Source organism: Pleurodeles waltl, chromosome 4_1 (genome assembly GCF_031143425.1).
Source record: "Pleurodeles waltl isolate 20211129_DDA chromosome 4_1, aPleWal1.hap1.20221129, whole genome shotgun sequence".
Lineage (NCBI taxonomy): Eukaryota > Metazoa > Chordata > Amphibia > Caudata > Salamandridae > Pleurodeles > Pleurodeles waltl.
Genome location: NC_090442.1, coordinates 106,007,396 through 106,034,936, shown reverse-complemented (window position 1 = coordinate 106,034,936; position 27,541 = coordinate 106,007,396).

Here is a 27,541-nt window from a genome sequence, read left to right as displayed (position 1 = left end):
TCACCAAACAGTAACTGCATATTTTCTAATACTCTTTAGAGCTAGCTTGGAAATACTACATTACAGAAATCTTTTGAGCACCCTCACCACTTTCACATGCCTACAACATCATCTAGGTCAGGGCTATGAACCCCGTCCTGTTGTGAGAGCCTCCCCTGATTACTCACAATCATTGTGGGCTACTAAAGGCTCAACAACCTGTGCAATCCATGCACATAACCCCACCCACAGCTACATTGGCTTCATGCCTAAACTCCCAAGAGTCAGAACCCATGGTATGCATTGCACACAAGGATTGAGGGTAGTATAGAAGAGCAGCTATGTGTCAGTGAGAGCAGGGAATTTGGGGATGTATGAACAAGTGTGTGTTGGAATGGGACATACTGGGACAGATGATTGTAAATTATGGTCATCTCAATTTACAGCACAGTGAATAACTGTATCTATAAGTGGCCTCATGACGTATTGAAAGCATACAGAACAGACTTTTAAACTATATTGCCTGGAATCCCAATTGACAGGACAACATCAGACAACTCCAGACCCTCAATTTTGTAAGTAACACATCACTCTCATTTTAACAGTGGCTATGCCTTGTCACTCATACCACTGGTGCACTGTCTACTGGCCACTGGCAGTCAGTGGCCTGCAGATTGTCTACTGAAACTGGAATTGTGAGTTACATGGACACATATTACAGCTTCTCATTTCAGGGCATTTAACACTCCCTTGTACAGACATTTCAGAGAGTGGCAAAAAACATTCTCTTCCAGCTAAATCAATATGTCAGCTCCAATCACAACACTTCGCCCCTTTAACAAAAAGTGTAGGAGGCTGGCCTGGTGTGTGGTGGGTACCTATGGTACTTGCACCTTATACCAGGTCCTGGTATCCCTTATAAGTGTTGTGTAGTCAGTGTCTAGAAGCCAGGCTCTCTAGAGTTAGCTGTGGATGAGCAGCCAAGGCTTATCTAGGAGACATGCAAAGCTGATGCAGTACCACTTTAGTCACACTTAGGCCCATATTTATACTTTTTTGGCGCCCCATTTGCACCACTTTTTGACGCAAAAACGGCGCAAACTTACAAAATACAATTGTATTTTGTAAGTTTGCGCCGCTTTTGCATAAAAAAATTACGCAAATGCAGCGATAAAAAAGTATAAATATGGGCCTTAGTACTTACTCACATAAAGGAAAACACTCAGGCCCTCTTTATCACATTGGCTGTTAGCTGACGGCCACACCAGCGATGGCCGTAGGTCCGTGGCCAAGCTGGTGGTGAAGACTGCCAAATTATAACCATGGCGGTGATCCCTCCCATAGACAGCCTGTAGGAAAGTACCATCTTGCCTGGCATGTTACACCCATATTTCACTGTATATATGTTGCTTTAGTCTATGTGTCACTGGGACCCTGCCAGGCAGGGCCCCAGTGCTCATAAGTATGTGCCCAGTATGTGTTCCCTGTGTGATGCCTAACTGTCTCACTGAGGCTCTGCTAACCAGAACCTCAGTGGTTATGCTCTCTCTGCTTTCCAAATTTGTCACTAACAGGCTAGTGACTAAATTTACCAATTCACACTGGCATACTGGTACACCCATATAATTCCCTAGTATATGGTACTGAGGTACCCAGGGTATTGGGGTTCAAGGAGATCCCTATGGGCTGCAGCATTTCTATTGCCACCCATAGGGAGCTCTGACAATTCTTACACAGGCCTGCCAGTGCAGCCTGAGTGAAATAACGTCCACGTTATTTCACAGCCATTTACCACTGCACTTAAGTAACTTATAAGTCACCTACATGTCTAACCTTCACCTGGTGAAGGTTGGGTGCAAAGTTACTTAGTGTGTGGGCACCCTGGCACTAGCAAAGGTGCCCCCACATCGTTCAGGGCAAATTCCCCGGACTTTGTGAGTGCGGGGACACCATTACACGCGTGCACTGTACATAGGTCACTACCTATGTACAGCGTCACAATGGAAACTCCGAACATGGCCATGTAACATGTCTAAGATCATGGAATTGTCCCCCCAATGCCATTCTGGAATTGGGGGGACAATTCCATGATCCCCCGGGTACTGCCAAACTGCCTTTCCGGGGTCTCCACTGCAGCTGCTGCTGCTGCCAACCCCTCAGACAGGTTTCTGCCCTCCTGGGGTCCAGGCAGCCCTGGCCCAGGATGGCAGAATAAAGGACTTCCTCTGAGAGAGGGTGTAACACCCTCTCCCTTTGGAAATAGGTGTGAAGGCTGGGGAGGAGTAGCCTCCCCCAGCCTCTGGAAATGCTTTGATGGGCACAGATGGTGCCCATCTCTGCATAAGCCAGTCTACACCGGTTCAGGGATCCCCCAGCCCTGCTCTGGCGCAAAACTGGAGAAAGGAAAGGGGAGTGACCACTCCCCTGACCTGCACCTCCCAGGGGAGGTGCCCAGAGCTCCTCCAGTGTGTCCCAGACCTCTGCCATCTTGGAAACAGAGGTGTTTGTGGCACACTGGACTGCTCTGAGTGGCCAGTGCCAGCAGGTGACGTCAGAGGCTCCTTCTGATAGGCTCTTACCTCTCTTGGTAGCCAATCCTCCTTCCTTGGTAGCCAAACCTCCTTTTCTGACTATTTAGGGTCTCTGCTTTGGGGAATTCTTCAGATAACGAATGCAAGAGCTCACCAGAGTTCCTCTGCATCTCCCTCTTCACCTTCTGCCAAAGGATCGACCGCTGACTGCTCAGGACGCCTGCAAAACTGCAACAAAGTAGCAAGACGACTACTGGCAACCTTGTATCGCTTCATCCTGCCGGCTTTCTCGACTGTTTCCAGGTGGTGCATGCTCTGGGGGTAGCCTGCCTCCTTTCTGCACCAGGAGCTCTGAAGAAATCTCCTGTGGGTCGACGGAATCTTCCCCCTGCAACCGCAGGCAACAAAAGACTGCATCACCGGTCCTCTGGGTCCCCTCTCAGCATGACGAGCGTGGTCCCTGGAACTCAGCAACTCTGTCCAAGTGACTCCCACAGTCCAGTGACTCTTCAGTCCAAGGTTGGTGGAGGTACGTCCTTGCCTCCCCACACTAGACTGCATTGCTGGGTACCGTGTGATTTGCAGCTGCTCCGGCTCCTGTGCACTCTTCCAGGATTTCCTTTGTGCACAGCCAAGCCTGGGTCCCTGTCACTCTAACCTGCAGTGCATAACCTTCTGAGTTGTCCTCCGGTGTCATGGGACTCCCTTTTGTGACTTCGCATGGACTCTGGTTCACTCTTATTCTAAGTGCCTGTTCAGGTACTTCTGCGGGTGCTGTCTGCTTCTGGGAGGGCTCCCTGACTTGCTGGGCGCCCCCTCTGTCTCCTCATCCAAGTGGCGACATCCTGGTCCCTCCTGGGCCACAGCAGCACCCAAAAACTCTAACCGCGACCCTTGTAGCTAGCAAGGCTTGTTTGTGGTCTTTCTGCATGGGAACACCTCTGCAAACTTCTCCACATCGTGGGACATCCATCCTCCAAAGGGGAAGTTCCTAGTCCTCTTTGTTATTGCAAAACACCAAGCTTCTTCCACCCAGTGGCAGCTTCCTTGCACCCTCAGCTGGCATTTCCTGGGCTCCTGCCCACTCTCGACACTGTCGCGACTCTTGGACTTGGTCCCCTTGTCTTAGAGGTACTCAGGTCTGGAAATCCACTGTTGTTGCATTGCTGGTGTTGGTTCTTCCTGCAGAAACCCCCTATCACAACTTCTGTGCTCTCTGGGGGTAGTAGGTGCACTTTACACCTACCTTTATGGGTCTTGGGGTGTGCTATTTTTCTAACCCTCACTGTTTTCTTACAGTCCCAGCGACCCTCTACAAGCTCACACAGGTTTGGGGTCCATTCGTGGTTCGCATTCCACTTTTGGAGTATATGGTTTGTGTTGCCCCTATACCTATGTGCCCCTTTTGCAATCTATTGTAACTTTACACTGCTTGAATTACTTTTCTTGCTATAACCTGCATAATTTTGGTTTGTGTACATACATCTTGTGTATATTTCTTATCCTCATACTTAGGGTACTCACTGAGATACTTTTGGCATATTGTCATAAAATTAAAGTACCTTTATTTTTAGTATATCTGTGCATTGTGTTTTCTTATGATATTGTGCATATGACACCAGTGGTATAGTAGGAGCTTTACATGTCTCCTAGTTTAGCCTAAGCTGCTTTGCCATTGCTACCTTCTATCAGCCTTAGCTGCTAGAAACACCTCTTCTACACTAATAAGGGATAACTGGACCTGGCACAAGGTGTAAGTACCTCTGGTACCCACTACAAGCCAGGCCAGCCTCCTACATTGGTTGTGCAGCGGTGGGATAAGTACTTGTAACTACTTACCACTTTGTCATTGTGTACTTTTCATAAGAGAATAATATACAAAACAAGTTCAGTGTATGTACACCTAACCAAAAAGTTTTGCTTTTCTCCTCTTACACTTTCTACTAAGTGCTGAAAAGTACTCTAAAACTTCTAAAAGTTTCCAAAAAGTTAGAAAAAGTTTTTTCTCTGCTCTTTAAAAAGTTTTGAAACTTTTTCTTTCTTCTCACTGTCTGTAAACCTTCTTCTATAATGTCTGATGTAGGAGTTGCTCTTAAAATGGTCAATACTACCTATGACAATTTAAATTTCAAGAGCCTAAGGAGTCTCTGCTTAGATAGAGGTTTAGTGATAGGAAAGAACCCTACAAGAGAGTTTCTATATAACATGCTCATTGTGAATGATGAGTCCCAAGCAGGCACTTCAAATGAGAAGTTAATAGATGGCTCCCATTCTGACTCAGGGGAACTCCTTGAGGGAGGTGGGGAGGGTTCTGTTCCAAATCCGCCCCTTAGCAGACCACCTAGCAATGCTGGTAGTAATAGGAGCTCCCATCATAGTAGGGATGTTTTTATTCCTGGAGGCCAGGTTGTTAGAGTCCAGTCAGTTAGGGACAGATCTCCCTCTGTTGTTTCCAATTTATCCTCCGTGTCCAAGCATTCCCAACCCACCCACCCTGAAGACAACATGTTAGAAAGGGAACTAAAAATGTTCAGAGTGGAAGAGACCAGACTGAAGCTTAAACAGCAACAGCTGGCTCTAGACAGGGAATCCCTAGACTTAGAGAAGGTGAGACAGAGATTGGGGTTAGGACCCCATGGTGGCAGCAATAGCAGTATTCCTGATAGTAATCCTGTTAGAGAGCATGATTCCAGGAATCTGCACAAGATAGTCCCCCCTTACAAGGAGGGGGATGACATCAACAAGTGGTTTGCTGCACTTGAGAGGGCCTGTATGGTACAGGGGGTCCCTCAAAGACAGTGGGCTGCTATATTGTGGCTATCTTTCAATGGAAAGGGTAGGGATAGGCTCCTTACTGTTAGAGAAAGTGATGCTAACAATTTAGCAGTTTTGAAGGATGCACTCTTGGATGTATTTGGCTTAACAACTGAACAATACAGGATTACGTTCAGAGACACCAGAAAAGAGTCCTCACAAAACTGGATAGACATTGTTGACTGTTCAGTGAAGGCCTTGGAGGGGTGGTTACATGGCAGTAAAGTTTCTGACAATGAAAGCCTGTATAATCTTATTCTGAGAGAGCATATTCTGAATAACTGTGTGTCTGACTTGTTACACCAATATCTAGTGGACTCAGATCTGACCTCTCCCCAAGAATTGAGAAAGAAGGCAGACAAATGGGTCAGAACAAGAGTGAACAGAAAATTTCATACAGGGGGTGACAAGGATGGCAAGAAGAAGGATGGTAAGTCTTCTGACAAGGGTGGGGACAAAAGTAAAACTGAGTCTTCATCAGGCCCACAAAAATCCTCTGGTGGGGGTGATGGGTCCAAATCCTTTTCAAATCAAGTTAAAAAGCCTTGGTGTTATTTGTGTAAAGTCAAAGGCCATTGGAAAACTGATGCCATTTGTCCAAAGAAAAACACCAAACCTCCCACTACCACAACCCCTACTGCAAACTCTAGTGCCCCTAGTAATAGCAGTGGTGGTGGGAACAAACCTACTAATAGCCAATCCAAGGGAGTGGCTGGGCTCACTTTTGGTAATTTAATTGGGGTTGGTCTTGTTAGGGAAACCACAAAGGCTGTGTTAGTCTCTGAAGGTGCCGTTGATTTTGCCACCTTGGTTACTTGTCCCCTTAATATGGATAAGTACAAGCAACTTCCCCTAATAAATGGTGTTGAGGTTCAGGCCTACAGGGACACAGGTGCCAGTGTCACCATGGTGATAGAGAAACTGGTACACCCTGAACAACACCTACTTGGTCACCAGTACCAAGTGACAGACGCTCATAACAACACTCTTAGCCACCCCACGGCTTTTGTGAATCTCAACTGGGGGGGGGAGGGGAGTTACTGGTCCAAAGAAAGTTGTGGTTGCTTCAGATTTACCTGTAGACTGTCTACTAGGAAATGATTTAGAGACATCAGTTTGGGCAGAAGTGGAGTTGGAGGCTCATGCAGCAATGCTGGGCATTCCTGGGCATATTTTTGCTTTGACAAGGGCTCTAGCCAAAAAGCAAAAAGGACAGGGTAACTTGGATCCTGGAACAATGGACCAAGTGCTTCCTAAAGCTAGGGGTAGCAAGGGTAAATCCCTACCCACTATCCCTCCCTCTACAGATGATTCTCCTTCAGAGGAAGAAGAATTTCCTCCCTGTGCAGAACCTTCAACAGATGAGCTGGCAGCAGACACTGCTGAGCTTTTGGGTGGAGGGGGGCCTGCCAGGGAAGAGCTGAGTGTGGCACAGCAATCCTGTCCCACATTAGAGGGTCTCAGACAGCAAGCTGTCAAGCAGCAAAATGTGGATGTCAGTGACTCACATAGAGTTTACTTGGAGGACAACCTCTTGTACACAGAGGCAAGGGACCCAAAACCTAGAGCAGCCAGGAGATTGGTCATTCCCCTGCAGAGAGTTTCTCCTAACTCTGGCACATGACATTCCTTTGGCTGGGCATTAAGGCCAGATCAAAACATGGGAAAGGCTTGTCCCCCTGTTTCACTGGCCTAGGATGTCAGAGGACACAAAAGATTTTTGTAAGTCTTGTGTGACCTGCCAAGCCAGTGGCAAGACTGGTGGCACACCAAAGGCTCCCCTTATTCCACTACCTGTGGTTGGGGTCCCCTTGGAAAGGGTAGGGGTTGACATAGTTGGCCCCCTTGACACTCCCACTGCTTCAGGCACTAGGTTTATCTTGGTGGTTGTGGACCATGCCACAAGATATCTTGAAGCAATTCCTCTAAGGACCACTACAGCTCCTGCAGTAGCAAAAGCCCTCCTGGGAATATTTTCCAGGGTGGGTTTCCCAAAAGAGGTTGTATCAGACAGGGGTAGCAACTTTATGTCTGCATACTTAAAGGCTATGTGGAAGGAATGTGGTGTAACATACAAACTCACCACACCTTATCATCCACAGACTAATGGACTGGTAGAGAGGTTTAATAAATCTCTCAAAGGTATGATAATGGGACTCCCTGAAAAACTCAGGAAGAGATGGGATGTCCTGTTACCTTGCCTCCTTTTTGCTTACAGGGAGGTACCCCAGAAAGGAGTGGGCTTCAGCCCCTTTGAACTCCTCTTTGGACACCCTGTAAGAGGGCCACTAACACTTGTAAAGGAGGGTTGGGAACAACCTTTAAAAGCTCCCAAACAGGACATAGTGGACTATTTACTTGGCCTAAGATCCAGAATGGCCGAGTACATGAAAAAGGGCAGTAAAAACCTTCAGGCCAGCCAAGAGCTCCAGAAGCAATGGCATGACCAGAAGCCTGTTCTGATTCAGTACCAACCAGGACAGAATGTGTGGGTATTGGAGCCTGCGGCCCCAAGAGCACTCCAGGACAAATGGAGTGGACCCCATCTAATTGTTGAGAAAAAGGGTGAGGTCACCTATTTGGTAGACCTGGGCACTGCCAGGAGTCCCCTTAGGGTGATTCATGTCAACCGCCTAAAACCCTACTATGACAGGGCTGATCTCACCCTGCTCATGGCAACAGATGAAGGACAGGAAGAAGAGAGTGAGCCTCTCCCTGATCTCTTCTCCTCCACTGAAGAGGATGCTTTAGTGGAGGGAGTAGTTTTAGCAGATTGTCTGACTGCAGAACAGAAAGACAACTGCATAAATCTCTTTGGACAGTTTTCTCAACTCTTTTCAACTGTGCCTGGCACCACATCTTGGTGCGAACACACAATTGATACTGGAGACAGCTTGCCTGTCAAAAGTAAAATCTATAGGCAGCCTGACCATGTCAGGGACTGCATAAAACAAGAGGTTCAGAAAATGCTTGATCTAGGAGTGGTTGAACCTTCTGAAAGCCCATGGGCGAGTCCTGTGGTGCTTGTACCAAAGCCTCACTCAAAAGATGGAAAAGGGGAGATGAGGTTTCGTGTAGACTACAGAGGTCTCAATCAGGTAACAAAAACTGATGCTCACCCTATACCCAGGGCAGATGAGCTCATAGATACACTGGCATCTGCCAAGTATCTAAGCACCTTTGATTTGACTGCAGGGTATTGGCAGATCAAATTGGCTGAGGATGCTAAACCTAAAACTGCATTTTCAACTATAGGAGGGCACTACCAATTTACAGTGATGCCCTTTTGTTTTAAAAATGCACCTGCCACTTTTCAGAGGTGGGTGAACACAGTCCTGCAAGGGTTGGAGGCTTTCAGTGCAGCATATCTAGATGATATAGCTGTCTTTAGCTCCACCTGGGATGAGAACCTGGTCCACCTTTGGAAAGTTTTGGAGGCCCTGCAAAAGGCAGGCCTCACTATCAAGGCCTCAAAGTGCCAGATAGGGCAGGGAAAGGTGGTTTATCTGGGACACCTGGTAGGTGGAGTGCACCACTGCAGGGGAAAATCCAGACAATCATGGATTGGGTTCCCCCTACAACACAGACCCAGGTGAGAGCCTTCCTAGGCCTCATTGGGTATTACAGGAGATTCATTAAAAACTATGGCTCCATAGCTGCCCCACTTAATGATCTCACAGGTAAAAAGATGCCTAAAAAGGTATTGTGGACAGCTAGCTGTCAGAAAGCTTTTGAGGAGCTCAAACAGGCCATGTGCACTGCACCTGTCCTAAAAAGCCCATGTTACTGGAAGAAATTAATTGTTCAAACTGATGCATCTGAATTAGGGGTAGGGGCAGTCTTATCACAACTGAATTCTGAGGGCGAGGATCAACCAGTTGCTTTTCTCAGCAGAAGGTTGACCCCTAGAGAAAAGCGTTGGTCTGCCATTGAGAGGGAGGCCTTTGCTGTGGTCTGGGCACTGAAAAAGTTGAGGCCATACCTGTTTGGCACTCACTTTATTGTTCAGACAGACCACAAACCTCTACTTTGGCTAAAACAGATGAAAGGTAAAAACCCTAATTTGTTGAGGTGGTCCATATTTCTACAGGGAATGGACTATACAGTGGAACAGAGACCTGGGAGTACCCACTCCAATGCAGATGGACTCTCCAGATATTTCCACTTAGACAATGAAGACTCATCAGGTCATGGATAGTCTTATTGTCCTTCGTTTGGGGGGGGATTGTGTAGGAAAGTGCCATCTTGCCTGGCATGTTACCCCCATATTTCACTGCATATATGTTGTTTTAGTCTATGTGTCACTGGGCCCCAGTGCTCATAAGTATGTGCCCTGTATGTGTTCCCTGTGTGATGCCTAACTGTCTCACTGAGGCTCTGCTAACCAGAACCTCAGTGGTTATGCTCTCTCTGCTTTCCAAATTTGTCACTAATAGGCTAGTGACTAAATTTACCAATTCACACTGGCATACTGGTAAAACCCATATAATTACCTAGTACATGGTTCGGAGGTACCCAGGGTATTGGGATTCCAGGAGATCCCTATGGGCTGCAGCATTTCTCTTGCCACCCATAGGGAGCTCTGACAATTCTTACACAGGCCTGCCAGTGCAGCCTGAGTGAAATAACGTCCACGTTATTTCACAGCCATTTACCACTGCACTTAAGTAACTTATAAGTCACCTATATGTCTAACCTTCACCTGGTGAAGGTTGGGTGCAAAGTTACTTAGTGTGTGGGCACCCTGGCACTAGCCAAGGTACCACCACATCGTTCAGAGCAAATTCCCCGGACTTTGTGAGTGCGGGGACACCATTACACGTGTGCACTGTACATAGGTCACTACCTATGTACAGCGTCACAATGGTAACTCCGAACATGGCCATGTAACATGTCTACGATCATGGAATTGTCACCCCAATGCCATTCTGGCATTGGGGGGACAATTCCATGATCCCCCAGGTCTCTAGCACAGAACCCGGGTACTGCCAAACTGCCTTTCCGGGGTCTCCACTGAAGCTGCTGCTGCTGCCAACCCCTCAGACAGGTTTTTGCCCTCCTGGGGTCCAGGCAGCCCTGGCCCAGGAAGGCAGAACAAAGGACTTCCTCTGAGAGAGGGTGTTACACCCTCTCCCTTTGGAAATAGGTGTGAAGGCTGGGGAGGAATAGCCTCCGCCAGCCTCTGGAAATGCTTTGATGGGCACAGATGGTGCCCATCTCTGCATAAGCCAGTCTACACCGGTTCAGGGATCCCCCAGCCCTGCTCTGGTGCGAAACTGGACATAGGAAAGGAGAGTGACTACTCCCCTGGCCTGCACCTCCCAGGGGAGGTGCCCAGAGCTTCTCCAGTGTGTCCCAGACCTCTGCCATCTTGGAAACATAGGTGTTTGTGGCACACTGGACTGCTCTGAGTGGCCAGTGCCAGCAGGTGACGTCAGAGGCTCCTTCTGATAGGCTCTTACCTCTCTTGGTAGCCAATCCTCCTTCCTTGGTAGCCAAACCTCCTTTTCTGGCTATTTAGGGTCTCTGCTTTGGGGAATTCTTCAGATAACGAATGCAAGAGCTCACCAGAGTTCCTCTGCATCTCCCTCTTCACCTTCTGCCAAAGGATCGACCGCTGACTGCTCAGGACGCCTGCAAAACTGCAACAAAGTAGCAAGACGACTACTGGCAACCTTGTATCGCTTCATCCTGCCGGCTTTCTCGACTGTTTCCAGGTGGTGCATGCTCTAGGGGTAGCCTGCCTCCTTTCTGCACCAGGAGCTCTGAAGAAATCTCCTGTGGGTCGACGGAATCTTCCCCCTGCAACTGCAGGCAACAAAAGACTGCATCACCGGTCCTCTGGGTCCCCTCTCAGCATGACGAGCGTGGTCCCTGGAACTCAGCAACTCTGTCCAAGTGACTCCCACAGTCCAGTGACTCTTCAGTCCAAGGTTGGTGGAGGTACGTCCTTGACTCCCCACACTAGACTGCATTGCTGGGTACCGTGTGATTTGCAGCTGCTCCGGCTCCTGTGCACTCTTCCAGGATTTCCTTTGTGCACAGCAAAGCCTGGGTCCCCGTCACTCTAACCTGCAGTGCGCAACCTTCTGAGTTGTCCTCCGGCGTCATGGGACTCCCTTTTGTGACTTTGCGTGGACTCCGGTTCACTCTTCTTCTAAGTGCCTGTTCAGGTACTTCTGCAGGTGCTGCCTGCTTTTGTGAGGGCTCCCTGACTTGTTGGGTGCCCCCTCTGTCTCCTCATCCAAGTGGCAACATCCTGGTTCCTCCTGGGCCACAGCAGCTCCCAAAAACCCTAACCGCGCCCCTTGCAGCTAGCAAGTCTTGTTTGTGGTCTTTCTGCGTGGGAACACCTCTGCAAGCTTCTTCACGATGTGGGACATCCATCCTCTAAACGGGAAGTTCCTAGTCCTCTTCGTTCTTGCAAAACACCAAGCTTCTTCCACCCGGTGGCAGCTTCCTTGCACCCTCAGCTGGCATTTCCTGAGCTCCTGCCCACTTTCGACACTGTCGCGACTCTTGGACTTGGTACCCTTGTCTTACAGGTACTCAGGTCCGGAAATCCACTGTTGTTGTATAACTGGTGTTTGTTCTTCCTGCAGAAACCCCCTATCACGACTTCTGTGCTCTCTGGGGGTAGTAGGTGCACTTTACACCTACCTTTCAGGGTCTTGCGGTGGGCTATTTTTCTAACCCTCACTGTTTTCTTACAGTCCCAGCAACCCTCTACAAGCTCACATAGGTTTGGGGTTCAGTTGTGGTTCGCATTCCACTTTTGGAGTATATGGTTTGGGTTGCCCCTATACCTATGTGCTCCTATTGCAATCTATTGTAACTTTACACTGCTTGCATTACTTTTCTTGCTATAACCTGCATAATTTTGGTTTGTGTACATATATCTTGTGTATATTTCTTATCCTCATACTAAGGGTACTCACTGAGATACTTTTGGCATATTGTCATAAAAATAAAGTACCTTTATTTTTAGTATATCTGTCTATTGTGTTTTCTTATTATATTGTGCATATGACACCAGTGGTATAGTAGGAGCTTTACATGTCTCCTAGTTCAGCCTAAGCTGCTTTGCCATAGCTACCTTCTATCAGCCTTAGCTGCTAGAAACACCTCTTCTACACTAATACGGGATAACTGGACCTGGCACAAGGTGTAAGTACCTCTGGTACCCACTACAAGCCAGGCCAGCCTCCTACACAGCCACCTCCACCTCCAGGGACACAGAGGAGTCCGCGGCTGAAAGGAAACCCAAACTGGAAATCCTGCCAATGCTGTACCATGCGATGGCAGTCCAGGAGCAGCAACACCAACAAAGACGAGGACGGTTGTAGGAAAGTACTCTCTTTTTGCCCTGGTTACCCCAATTTTCTGCCTCATGTCAGTGTGCTTGACTGAGTTCCTGCTAACCAGGACCTGGGTGATTATGCTCTCTCTCCTCTAAATGTTGTTTTTACATACTGGTAACCCAGTATTTCACCCAAAATTGGCATACTGATGCCCCCTTATAAGTCCCTAGTATATGGTACCTAGGTAACCAGGGCATTGGGGGTCCCTATGGGGTGCAGCATTTATTTTGCCACCCATACGGAGCCCATGCAAAGGCTTCTGCAGGACTGACATTGCAGCCTGCGTGAAATGGTGCATGCACCCGTTCACTGCCAATTACATTGCACCAGGCCACTTAGAAGTCACCCCGAGGGCAGGGTGCAGAGTACCTGTGTGTGAGGGCACTCCTGCACTAGCAGAGGTGCTCCCACTACCTAAAGGACCATTTTCCCAGACTTCATGAGTGCAAGGGTGCCATTTTACACGTGTACTGGACATAGGTCACTACCTATGTCCAGCTACATAATGGTAACTCCGAACATAGGCATGTTTGGTATTGAACATGTTAGAACCATACCCCAATTTTTTTGCAAGCATTGCTTGTATGATTCCATGCACTCTGGGGGCTCCTTAGAGGACCCCCAGTATTGCCATTCCATCCTTCTAAGGTTTTCCAGGCAGCACCAGCTGCTGATACATCTCAGACAGGTTTCTGCCCTCCTGTTGCTTGAGCGGCTCAAGCCCAGGAAGGCAGATCAAAGGATTTCCTTGGGGAAAGGGGTGTTACACCCTCTCCCTTTCAAAAATAGGTGTTACAGGTTTAGGAGGGGTAGCCTCCCCAAGCCACCGGAAAATGCTTTGAAGGGCATATTTGGTGCCCTCCTTGCATAAATCAGTCTACACCGGTTCAGGGACCCCCAGTCCTTGATCTGGTGCGAAAGTGGACAAAGGAAAGGGGAGTGACCACTCTCCTGTCCGTCACCACCCCAGGGGTGGTGCCCAGAGCTCCTCCAGAGGGTCCCTGGGTTTTGCCATCTTGGATTCCAAGTTGGCAGGGATCTCTGGAAGCATCTGAGTGGTCAGTGCAGCAGGTGACGTCAGAGCCCTCCCCGATAGGTGCTTACCTGTTCAGCTGATCTATCCCCCTTTCAGTCCTATTTAGGGTCTCTCTCTTGGGTGGTTCTTCAGATTCGGATTGAAAGACTCCAGCAGGAATCCTCTGTATCCTTTACTTCTCCTTCTCACCAAGGAAACTGTATCTGGACCCTCCAGGAACTCTACAAACCGCAACAAAGAAGCAAAGACGACTTCTGCAACATTGTATCTTCAGCTCCTGCCAGCAACTGCAACTTTTTCCTGGTCATGCATCCTCAGAGGACAGCCTGTCTTCAGCCTACACCAGAAGAATGAAGGAATCTCCCTTGGAGTGAAGGAGTCACTCCCCTTCTTCAGCAGGCACCTCTCTGCATCGATGACCGGCTGCATGGGTCCCCTCTCCTGACGAGTTGTGTGGATCCTGCATCGAGGGCGGTGGACTGAAGTAGCCTCGACGGTCCTGACATCCTACTGTCCAACTTTGGTGGAGGTAAGAGCTTGTCTCCCCATGCAAGACAGTACCCCTGTGCACCGCATATTTTGCATTTGCCAAGGCTTGTTGGCATCCTTCCACGAAGTTCTTCGTGCACTGTGCAGCTCTGGACCCCAGCACTCTATCCTGGGACGCACAGCTTCCTTAGTGGTTCTCCATCTGCATGGCATCCTTTGTTGCAGTGCTGCATGGGCCTCCCTTTGCACCTTCTTTGTCCCCATGCTGTGGGACTCCTGTGCATGCTGCCTGGCCTTCCGTGGGCTCTCTGAGTTGCTGAGAGCCCCCTCTGACTCACCCTCCTGGGTAGAGTCCAACAGGTCCCTCATAGTCCCAGGCAGCGCCATTTTCCTCTAACTGCGAGCTTTGTGTGTGCCAAGGCTTGTTGACAGAATCCAGCAACGCAATCCAGACTGCAATCTTCCATCCGGTGTGGGACATCATCTGCACGAACCAGGAACCCGCATCAGTCTTCTTGGGTGCAGTACTGACTGTTGTTCTTCCCCGATGGTTCTCCTTTTGCACCTTCATCTGAGTTAGCAGGTGCTCCTGTTCTCCCTGGACTCTTCTGTGCTTCTTGGATTTGGTCTTCTTCTTCCACAGGTCTTCAGGTCCAGGAATCCACTGTTGGTGTCTTGTATTTTCTTCTGGTTCTTGCATTATCTTCTTTCTCATGTTCTTGCGTGTTCTAGGAAAGTTACAATGATTTACTCTGGCTTTCCTGGGCTCTGGGATGGGTTCTATTACTTACCTTTGGTATTTTCTAATACTTCCAGCACCCCTCTACACACTACACTTGCCTAGGTAGGAAACCGACAATCGCATTTCACTTTCTTAGTATATGGTTTGTGTTCTCCCAGGCCAATTTCTAACTGTAGTGATTTTCACTATTTGCACAGTTTTCTAACTGTTTTACAGCTATATCTGCATACTAGTGTATATAATTTGTGTATTACTTACATCCTAAAGGAGTGTAGTCTCTAATGTATTTTTGGCATTCGTGTAACACTGTGTATTTTGTTTCATGTGTGTGAGTACTGTGTGACTACAGTGGTATTGCATGAGCTTTGCATGTCTCCTAGATAAGCCTTGGCTGCTCAGCTGCAGCTACACCTAGAGAGAGTCTGGCTTCTAGACACTGCCTACATTTCACTAATATGGGATAACTGGACCTGGTATAAGGTGTAAGTACCATAGGTACCCACTACAAACCAGGCCAGCCTCCTACATTGGAGGTGCAGCGGTGGTATAAATACTTGCAATAGCCTTATCTCTCTGTCACCTGGTGCTTTCCACAGGAAGGATTACTGTATACCTAGAGCTACACACATATACCTAGTACAAGGGTCTAGTCTCTTCCTTTCCTTTCCAAGAGACTAGAGGCTAGGTAGGTTACATTTTCCCTACACTACACTAACACACTTCATGTCTACTGATGACCATGAGCATGCTGGTAGCCAGGAGGAGGAGGAGGCGGAGAGAGATTCTGACCTCTTAGAATCAGATAATCATCATTCAGGTTCAGAGGAAGGCTCTTCCAAGAATTTAGTACCTAGCAGGCCTACTAGTGTAACTGGTAATGGGAGGGGTAGTCACTCAGGTAGGGCCCCCTTCACACCTAGAGGTCAGGTCAATAGGGTTAGAAAAGTTAGGGAAATATCTACCTCTGCCCATTGTCACATCACCTCAGTTTCTGAGGGATGCCATGGTTTAACTCCAGGTGATGACTCCACAGATAGGGAACTCGGGAAACTGCGACTGGAGGAGGCCAGACTGAGGCAGCAGCAGCAATAGCTAGCCCTAGAGGGAGGCCCTGGCTGTGGAAAGGGAAAGACAGGGGTTGGGGTTAGTGTAGGAGGCTGGACTGGCTTGTAGTGAGTACCAAGGGGTACTTGCACCTTGCACCAGGCCCAGTTATCCCTTATTAGTGTATAGGGTGTCTAGCAGCTTAGGCTGATAGATAATGGTAGCTTAGCAGAGCAGCTTAGGCTGAACTAGGAGACGTGTGAAGCTACTACAGTACCACTTAGTGTCATATGCACAATATCATAAGAAAACACAATACACAGTTATACTAAAAATAAAGGTACTTTATTTTTATGACAATATGCCAAAGTATCTTAGAGTGTACCCTCAGTGAGAGGATAGGAAATATACACAAGATATATATACACAATAGCAAAAATATGCAGTATAGTCTTAGAAAACAGTGCAAACAATGTATAGTTACAATAGGATGCAATGGGGAAACAATGGGATAGGGGCAACACAAACCATATACTCCAGAAGTGGAATGCGAACCACGAATGGACCCCAAACCTATGTGACCTTGTAGAGGGTCGCTGGGACTATTAGAAAATAGTGAGAGTTAGAAAAATAACCCTCCCCAAGACCCTGAAAAGTGAGTGCAAAGTGCACTAAAGTTCCCCTAAGGACAAAAGAGTCGTGTTAGAGGAATAATGCAGGAAAGACACAAACCAGCAATGCAACAACTGTGGATTTCCAATCTAGGGTACCTGTGGAACAAGGGGACCAAGTCCAAAAGTCACAAGCAAGTCGGAGATGGGCAGATGCCCAGGAAATGCCAGCTGCGGGTGCAAAGAAGCTTCGACTGGACAGAAGAAGCTGAGGGTTCTGCAGGAACGAAAAGGGCTAGAGACTTCCCCTTTGGTGGACGGATCCCCCTCGCCTTGGAGAGTCGTGCAGAAGTGTTTTCCCGCCGGAAGGACGCCAACAAGCCTTGCTACACGCAAATCGTGCGTTTGCGTTTTTGGACGCTGCTGGGGCCCAGGAGGGACCAGGAGGTCGCAAATTGGACGTGCAGAGAGAAGGGACGTCGAGCAAGACAAAGAGCCCTCACTGAAGCAGGTAGCACCCGGAGAAGTGCCAGAAACAGGCACTACGAGGATGCGTGAAACGGTGCTTGCCGAAGTTGCACAAAGGAGTCCCACGTCGCCGGAGACCAACTTAGAAAGTCGTGCAATGCAGGTTAGAGTGCCGTGTACCCAGGCTTGGCTGTGCACAAAGGATTTCCGCCGGAAGTGCACAGGGGCCGGAGTAGCTGCAAAGTCGCGGTTCCCAGCAATGCAGCCCAGCGAGGTGAGGCAAGGACTTACCTCCACCAAACTTGGGCTGAAGAGTCACTGGACTGTGGGGGTCACTTGGACAGCGTCGCTGGATTCGAGGGACCTCGCTCGTCGTGCTGAGAGGAGACCCAAGGGACCGGAAATGCAGCTTTTTGGTGCCTGCGGTTGCAGGGGGAAGATTCCGTCGACCCACGGGAGATTTCTTCGGAGCTTCTGGTGCAGAGAGGAGGCAGGCTACCCCCACAGCATGCACAAGCAGGAAAACAGTCGAGAAGGCGGCAGGATCAGCGTTACAGAGTTGCAGTAGTCGTCTTTGCTACTATGTTGCAGGTTTGCAGGCTTCCAGCACGGTCAGCGGTCGATTCCTTATCAGAAGGTGAAGAGAGAGATGCAGAGGAACTCGGCTGAGCTCATGCATTCGTTATCTAAAGTTTCCCCAGAGACAGAGACCCTAAATAGCCAGAAAAGAGGGTTTGGCTACCTAGGAGAGAGGAAAGGCTACTAACACCTGAAGGAGCCTATCAGCAGGAGTCTCTGACGTCACCTGGTGGCACTGGCCACTCAGAGCAGTCCAGTGTGTCAGCAGCACCTCTGTTTCCAAGATGGCAGAGGTCTGGAGCACACTGGAGGAGCTCTGGACACCTCCCAGGGGAGGTGCAGGTCAGGGGAGTGGTCACTCCCCTTTCCTTTGTCCAGTTTCGCGCCAGAGCAGGGGCTAAGGGGTCCCTGAACCGGTGTAGACTGGCTTATGCAGAATTGGGCACATCTGTGCCCAACAAAGCATTTCCAGAGGCTGGGGGAGGCTACTCCTCCCCTGCCTTCACACCATTTTCCAAAGGGAGAGGGTGTCACACCCTCTCTCAGAGGAAGTTCTTTGTTCTGCCATCCTGGGCCAGGCCTGGCTGGACCCCAGGAGGGCAGCTGCCTGTCTGAGGGGTTGGCAGCAGCAGCAGCTGCAGTGAAACCCCAGGAAGGGCAGTTTGGCAGTACCAGGGTCTGTGCTACAGACCACTGGGATCATGGGATTGTGCCAACTATGCCAGGATGGTATAGAGGGGGCAATTCCATGATCATAGACATGTTACATGGCCATATTCGGAGTTACCATGGTGAAGCTACATATAGGTAGTGACCTATATGTAGTGCACGCGTGTAATGGTGTCCCCGCACTCACAAAGTTCAGGGAATTGGCTCTGAACAATGTGGGGGCACCTTGGCTAGTGCCAGGGTGCCCTCACACTAAGTAACTTTGCACCTAACCTTTACCAGGTAAAGGTTAGACATATAGGTGACTTATAAGTTACTTAAGTGTAGTGTAAAATGGCTGTGAAATAACGTGGACGTTATTTCACTCAGGCTGCAGTGGCAGGCCTGTGTAAGAATTGTCAGAGCTCCCTATGGGTGGCAAAAGAAATGCTGCAGCCCATAGGGATCTCCTGGAACCCCAATACCCTGGGTACCTCAGTACCATATACTAGGGAATTATAAGGGTGTTCCAGTAAGCCAATGTAAATTGGTAAAAATGGTCACTAGCCTGTCAGTGACAATTTGGAAGTAATGAGAGAGCATAACCACTGAGGTTCTGGTTAGCAGTGCCTCAGTGAGACAGTTAGGCACCACACAGGGAACATATACATGCACACCTATGAGCACTGGGGCCCTGTGTGACAGGGTCCCAGTGACACATACATACAGGCCACAAACTTATGAGCACTGGGGTCCTGACCAGCAGGATCCCAGTGACACATAACAAACATACTGAAAACATAGTGTTTTCACTATGAGCACTGAGGCCTGGCTATCAGGATCCCAGTGAGACAGTGAAAACAGTGACAAACACCCTGACATACACTCACAAACAGGCCAAAAGTGGGGGTAACAAGGCTAGAAAGAGGCTACCTTCTCACACAACCCCCCCCCAAACGAAGGACAATAAGGCTAACCTTGGCCAGTTGAGACTTTATTGTCTAAGTGGTGATAAGTAGAGAGTAGCTCTGCAATAGACTGGTTACTCCCTTTATCATCCACTATATGGTTACTTCCCTGTGGGGATGTAAACCACCCTGTTTGAAGTTTTTTAGCTAAGCAACAATGTGAAGATGTATTTTCAGAGTTTCTATCAGTAAGTTTTAGTTTAGAGCAGTGGGAATTGTCCACTGAACCTATTTGTAGTGATGGAAATGCCAGACAGGGATGCTGTCTCAGAAAAGCCATAGCTGGGCAAAAACTTTGTCCATTTGGCTGGAAGAGAGAACAGGCATGCTATTTCTCTTGAGTTGGAGCAGGGCAGGGATGCTGTCCTATGAGCTCCACACTAGGGCAGGGATGCTGTCCTAAGTGTTGTGAGGCAGTACAGGGTTTCTGCACTAAAGTTTCTCTGGGAGGGTTGGAGGGATGCTCCATGTTAACTAAAATGGTGCTCTTTTTGTCACCAATGTTAGTTATCCCACAGAGAGGTACTTCTACCTCAGGGAGTCCAGCTATGCCAGCTGATGATTCCCTTGGAACAGGTGCCACCCCAGGAGAGGTTTCTCCCACCACAGGAATGGTATCCTGAATGGTAGGGTGGTTAGGGGATACTGTGATACCCTTTTTACCTGTTGATGGAGAGGGATCCTGAGTTTTCAGGCCTTCTCTCCTTTGCTTTTTCATTTCAGTAGAAATGAGAGGGAACAATTCCTCAGGGATGCCCAGCATGGCTGCATGGGCATAAAACTCTACATCAGCCCAACCTGAGGCCTCTAGGTCATTACCTAAGAGACAGTCTACAGGTAAGCTAGGTGATACCACCATCTGCTTAGGGCCAGTAACTCCACCCCAACTAAACTGAATTATAGCTAAGGGAAGAAACTTAGTGGAGTTATGGACATCATTAATCTTATACTGTTGTCCAATGATGTGTTGTTCAGGAGGCACTAGGTTTTCAGTCACCAAAGTGAAACTGGCACCTGTGTCCCTGTAGGCCAAGGCCTCAACACCATTTATTGAAACTGTCTGCCTGTACTTATCCATTGTAAGGGGACAAGCAGCCAGTGTGGCAAGGCCAATGCCACTAGGTGTGACAGAAACTGTCTTGGGACTGATGACATCAGTTTCCACTATGGACCCATAAGTGAACCCAACTACACCCTTTGCTTGACTGTTGCCAGCAGTCCCACCACTAGTACCACTACTGCTAGGGGCACTAGAGCTTGATGTATTAGTGGTGGTAGGCTCAGGGGGTTTACCTGGACAGGACTTATCCCCTGGCCTATGGCCTCTGTTTTTACACACAAAGCACCAAGGCTTTTTAATGTGTGCAGGTTGGGAAGAAGAGGAAGAATTAGTTTTATCCCCACCCTCTGAAGAGTGTTTAAGATTTGAAGTGGGATCTTTGGTTTTACCCTTATCCCCATGCTTATCTTGAGATTTTTCACCATCTTTATTCTTATTGCCATCTTTGTCACCCCCTGTATGAACTTTTCTGTTCACCCTTGTTCTGACCCATTTGTCTGCCTTCTTTCCCAATTCTTGGGGAGAGGTCAGATCAGAGTCTACCAGGTACTGGTGCAACAAATCAGACACACAATTATTAAGTATATGCTCTCTCAGGATTGTGTTATACAGGCTTTCATAATCAGTAACTTTACTGCCATGTAACCACCCCTCCAAGGCCTTCACTGAATGGTCAATGAAATCAACCCAGTCTTGTGAAGACTCCTTTTTGGTCTCTCTGAACTTTATCCTGTATTGTTCAGTGGTTAAGCCATAACCATCCAGGAGTGCATTCTTAAGAACTGTAAAATTATTGGCATCATTTTCTTTCACAGTAAGGAGTCTATCCCTACCCTTTCCACTAAATGATAGCCATAGGATAGCGGCCCACTGCCTTTGAGGGACATCCTGTACAGCACAGGCCCTCTCAAGTGCAGCAAACCACTTGTTAATGTCATCCCCCTCCTTATAAGGGGGAACTATCTTGTGCAGATTCCTGGAATCATGCTCTTTTGCAGGATGACTATGGGGAATACTGCTGCTGCCACCATGGGTATCTAAACCCAACTTCTGTCTTTCCTTCTCTAATTCTAAAGACTGTCTATCCAAATCCAGCTGTTGCTTCTTGAGCTTCAGTCTGGTTTGTTCCACTCTCAATCTATTGAGCTCCCTTTCTAACAATCTGTCATCAGGGTGGGTGGGAGGGACATTTCTAGATACAGAGGTATGATGGGAATGAACAGAAGGAGACCTGTCCCTTACAGAGGGCACCCTAACAGCTTGGCTATCAGTATAATGTGAGAGCACACCATCAGTATGGTGTGATTCAACCTCTGTACCAACTATGCTAGACTGTCTAGTAATGGGCAGGCTGAGAAGTTTCTTTCCTGAACCTTTTCCTGGGGGAGTCCCTGGATCAGATTGAGAACCATTAGCTACTTTTTCTACAGATTGGGCACTTATGGCCTTATCCTGTACTCTAAGCATATTAATTAACAGTTCTAAGGAAGGATTCTTCCCTACACTCAAACCTCTCTCTATGCAGAGACTCCTTGCTCCTTTCCAGCTAAGGTGATCATATGCAAGTTTGGACAGTTCAACATTTTTTCCTGTGCCAGACATTTTTTAGAGAGAGTTAAAGTGATAGAAAAAGAGAAAAAAGTTTTCAGAACTTTTTGGAAAGACAGAAAAAAACTTTTTAAACTTTTAAGAACTTTTTGAAAGTTTTAGAAGTACTTTTCAGCACTTAGAAAAGAGTGAAAAGAGGAAATGCAAAAACTTTTTGGCTATGTGTATATACACTGACCTTGTTTTGTATATTTTTCTCTTATGAAAAGTACAATGACAAGAGTGGTAAGTAGTCTCAAGCACTTATCCCACCACTGCACAACCAATGTAGGAGGCTGGACTGGCTTGTAGTGAGTACCAAGGGATACTTGCACCTTGCACCAGGCCCAGTTATCCCTTATTAGTGTATAGGGTGTCTAGCAGCTTAGGCTGATAGATAATGGTAGCTTAGCAGAGCAGCTTAGGCTGAACTAGGAGACGTGTGAAGCTACTACAGTACCACTTAGTGTCATATGCACAATATCATAAGAAAACACAATACACAGTTATACTAAAAATAAAGGTACTTTATTTTTATGACAATATGCCAAAGTATCTTAGAGTGTACCCTCAGTGAGAGGATAGGAAATATACACAAGATATATATACACAATAGCAAAAATATGCAGTATAGTCTTAGAAAACAGTGCAAACAATGTATAGTTACAATAGGATGCAATGGGGAAACAATGGGATAGGGGCAACACAAACCATATACTCCAGAAGTGGAATGCGAACCACGAATGGACCCCAAACCTATGTGACCTTGTAGAGGGTCGCTGGGACTATTAGAAAATAGTGAGAGTTAGAAAAATAACCCTCCCCAAGACCCTGAAAAGTGAGTGCAAAGTGCACTAAAGTTCCCCTAAGGACAAAAGAGTCGTGTTAGAGGAATAATGCAGGAAAGACACAAACCAGCAATGCAACAACTGTGGATTTCCAATCTAGGGTACCTGTGGAACAAGGGGACCAAGTCCAAAAGTCACAAGCAAGTCGGAGATGGGCAGATGCCCAGGAAATGCCAGCTGCGGGTGCAAAGAAGCTTCGACTGGACAGAAGAAGCTGAGGGTTCTGCAGGAACGAAAAGGGCTAGAGACTTCCCCTTTGGTGGACGGATCCCCCTCGCCTTGGAGAGTCGTGCAGAAGTGTTTTCCCGCCGGAAGGACGCCAACAAGCCTTGCTACACGCAAATCGTGCGTTTGCGTTTTTGGACGCTGCTGGGGCCCAGGAGGGACCAGGAGGTCGCAAATTGGACGTGCAGAGAGAAGGGACGTCGAGCAAGACAAAGAGCCCTCACTGAAGCAGGTAGCACCCGGAGAAGTGCCAGAAACAGGCACTACGAGGATGCGTGAAACGGTGCTTGCCGAAGTTGCACAAAGGAGTCCCACGTCGCCGGAGACCAACTTAGAAAGTCGTGCAATGCAGGTTAGAGTGCCGTGTACCCAGGCTTGGCTGTGCACAAAGGATTTCCGCCGGAAGTGCACAGGGGCCGGAGTAGCTGCAAAGTCGCGGTTCCCAGCAATGCAGCCCAGCGAGGTGAGGCAAGGACTTACCTCCACCAAACTTGGGCTGAAGAGTCACTGGACTGTGGGGGTCACTTGGACAGCGTCGCTGGATTCGAGGGACCTCGCTCGTCGTGCTGAGAGGAGACCCAAGGGACCGGAAATGCAGCTTTTTGGTGCCTGCGGTTGCAGGGGGAAGATTCCGTCGACCCACGGGAGATTTCTTCGGAGCTTCTGGTGCAGAGAGGAGGCAGGCTACCCCCACAGCATGCACAAGCAGGAAAACAGTCGAGAAGGCGGCAGGATCAGCGTTACAGAGTTGCAGTAGTCGTCTTTGCTACTATGTTGCAGGTTTGCAGGCTTCCAGCACGGTCAGCGGTCGATTCCTTATCAGAAGGTGAAGAGAGAGATGCAGAGGAACTCGGCTGAGCTCATGCATTCGTTATCTAAAGTTTCCCCAGAGACAGAGACCCTAAATAGCCAGAAAAGAGGGTTTGGCTACCTAGGAGAGAGGAAAGGCTACTAACACCTGAAGGAGCCTATCAGCAGGAGTCTCTGACGTCACCTGGTGGCACTGGCCACTCAGAGCAGGTCAGTGTGCCAGCAGCACCTCTGTTTCCAAGATGGCAGAGGTCTGGAGCACACTGGAGGAGCTCTGGACACCTCCCAGGGGAGGTGCAGGTCAGGGGAGTGGTCACTCCCCTTTCCTTTGTCCAGTTTCGCGCCAGAGCAGGGGCTAAGGGGTCCCTGAACCGGTGTAGACTGGCTTATGCAGAATTGGGCACATCTGTGCCCAACAAAGCATTTCCAGAGGCTGGGGGAGGCTACTCCTCCCCTGCCTTCACACCATTTTCCAAAGGGAGAGGGTGTCACACCCTCTCTCAGAGGAAGTTCTTTGTTCTGCCATCCTGGGCCAGGCCTGGCTGGACCCCAGGAGGGCAGCTGCCTGTCTGAGGGGTTGGCAGCAGCAGCAGCTGCAGTGAAACCCCAGGAAGGGCAGTTTGGCAGTACCAGGGTCTGTGCTACAGACCACTGGGATCATGGGATTGTGCCAACTATGCCAGGATGGTATAGAGGGGGCAATTCCATGATCATAGACATGTTACATGGCCATATTCGGAGTTACCATGGTGAAGCTACATATAGGTAGTGACCTATATGTAGTGCACGCGTGTAATGGTGTCCCCGCACTCACAAAGTTCAGGGAATTGGCTCTGAACAATGTGGGGGCACCTTGGCTAGTGCCAGGGTGCCCTCACACTAAGTAACTTTGCACCTAACCTTTACCAGGTAAAGGTTAGACATATAGGTGACTTATAAGTTACTTAAGTGTAGTGTAAAATGGCTGTGAAATAACGTGGACGTTATTTCACTCAGGCTGCAGTGGCAGGCCTGTGTAAGAATTGTCAGAGCTCCCTATGGGTGGCAAAAGAAATGCTGCAGCCCATAGGGATCTCCTGGAACCCCAATACCCTGGGTACCTCAGTACCATATACTAGGGAATTATAAGGGTGTTCCAGTAAGCCAATGTAAATTGGTAAAAATGGTCACTAGCCTGTCAGTGACAATTTGGAAGTAATGAGAGAGCATAACCACTGAGGTTCTGGTTAGCAGTGCCTCAGTGAGACAGTTAGGCACCACACAGGGAACATATACATGCACACCTATGAGCACTGGGGCCCTGTGTGACAGGGTCCCAGTGACACATACATATAGGCCACAAACTTATGAGCACTGGGGTCCTGACCAGCAGGATCCCAGTGACACATAACAAACATACTGAAAACATAGTGTTTTCACTATGAGCACTGAGGCCTGGCTATCAGGATCAAAGTGAGACAGTGAAAACAGTGACAAACACCCTGACATACACTCACAAACAGGCCAAAAGTGGGGGTAACAAGGCTAGAAAGAGGCTACCTTCTCACAGTTAGCACCCCATGGTGGCAGCAGCAGTTCCAGAAGTTATGGAATCAGGGAGGACACCATTGATTCCAGAAACTTGCACACAATTATTCCCCCATACAAGGTGGGGGATCATGTTTACAAGTGGTTTGCTGCACTTCAGAGGGCCTTCAAAGTTCAGAGGGTCACTCAAAGGCAGTGGCCTGCTATTCTGTGGTTGTCATTTTCTGACAAGGGGAGGGATAGACTTCTTACTGTCAGAGAAGAAGACTCCGATAACTACAGTGTTCTGAAGATTGCACTCTTAGATGGGTTTGGTCTAACCACTGAACAATATAGAATAAAGTTCAGGGAGACCAGAAAAGAGGCCTCACAGGATTGGGTTGATTTTGTGGACTGTTCTGTTAAAGCTTTAGAAAGCTGGTTACTTGGCAGCAAAGTGTGTAATTATGAGGACTTATATAACCTTATTTTAAGAGAGCACTGTGTGTCTGACTTGTTGCACCAGTACTTGGTAGACTCAGACCTGACCTCTCCCCAAGAATTGGGAAAGAAGGCAGACGAATGGGAAAGAACAAGAGAGAGCACTAAAGCTCACACAGGGGTGACAAGGACAAAAAGAAGGTTGGTAAGACTCATGACAAGGGTGGAGACAAAGATAAAAACAGAGAGTCTTCATCCGGCCCACAAAAATCTTCTGGGGGTGGATCTAAATCCTCTTCACACCATCAGAATAAAAGCCTCAGTGCTATATCTGTATGAATAAAGGCCATTGGGCATGAGATAGTGCTTGCCTTAAGAAAAGCACCAAGCCTACCACTAGTGCCCCTAGCAATAGAAGTGGTGGTGGGGAAAATAACACTACTAATAGTCAATCCAAGGGTGTAGCAGGGCTCACTCTGGGAAGTGTAGTGGGGGTTGGTTTAGTTAGGGAAGCCACTGAGGCTATTGTTGTCTCTGATGGTGGCATTGACCTTGTTGCATGCCCCCTTAATATGGATAAGTACAAGCAACAACCCCTAATAAATGGTGTTCAGGTTGAGGCCTACAGGGACACAGGTGCCAGTGTCACAATGGTGACTGAAAAACTGGTGGCCCCTGAGCAACACCTACTTGGTCATCAGTATCAAGTGACAGATGCCCATATCAACACTGTAAGCCACCCCATGGCTGTTGTTGATCTCAACTGGGGGGCGGGGGTTACTGGTCCTAAAAAAGTTGTGGTATCCACAGACATACCTGTAGAATGTCTACTAGGGAACGACTTGGAGACTTCAACTTGGGCAGAAGTGGAGTTGGAGGCCCATGCTGCCATGCTGGGCATTCCTGGGCATATCTTTGCTTTAACCAGGGCTCTGGCCAAGAAGCAAAGAGGACAGGGAAACTTGAATCCAGGAACAATGGACCAAGAGCTTCCTAAAAGTAGGGGAAGAAAGGGTAAGAAGTTATCCGCTATCCCTCCCTCCACTGATGATTCCCCCTTTGAGGAGGGGGAGTCAACTCCTTGGACAGAACCTACACCTGAGGAGCTGCAAGCTGACACAGCTGAGCTGTTAGGTGCAGGGGGGGCTGCCAGGGAGGTGTTAATTTTGGCACAGCCAACCTGCTCCACACTTGAGGGTTTGAGACAGCAAGCTGTCAAAGAAGAGGCAGGGGATGTCAGTGGTATCTACAGGGTGTACTGGAAAAACTGCCTCCTGTATTCAGAAGCAAGGGAACCCAAGCCTGGTGCCACCAGGAGATTGGTCATCCCTCTGCAATACAGAGAGTTTTTGTTGACTTTAGCAGATTATATTCCTCTTTCTGGACATCTGGGTCAAAGTAAGACCAAGGACAGACTGGTCCCTCACTTTCATTGGTCTCACATGTCAGAAGAAACAAAGGAGTTGTATTGCTCCTGTCCCACTTGCCAAGGCAGTGGCAAGACTGGTGGCACCTCAAAGACCTATTGATTCCACTGCCAGTGGTTGGGATGCCCTTTGAAAGGGCTTGACATTGTTGTCCCCCTTGACCCTCCCACAGCTTCTAGTAATAGATTCATTTTAGTGGTGGTGGACCATGCCACTAGATATCCAGATGCTATACCTCTGAGGACCACTACAGCTCCTGCAGTGGCAAAAGCCCTCCTGGGAATCTTTTCCAGGGTGGGTTTCCCAAAAGATGTGGTGTCAGACAGAGGTAGTAACTTCATGTCTGCATACCTAAAAGCAATGTGGA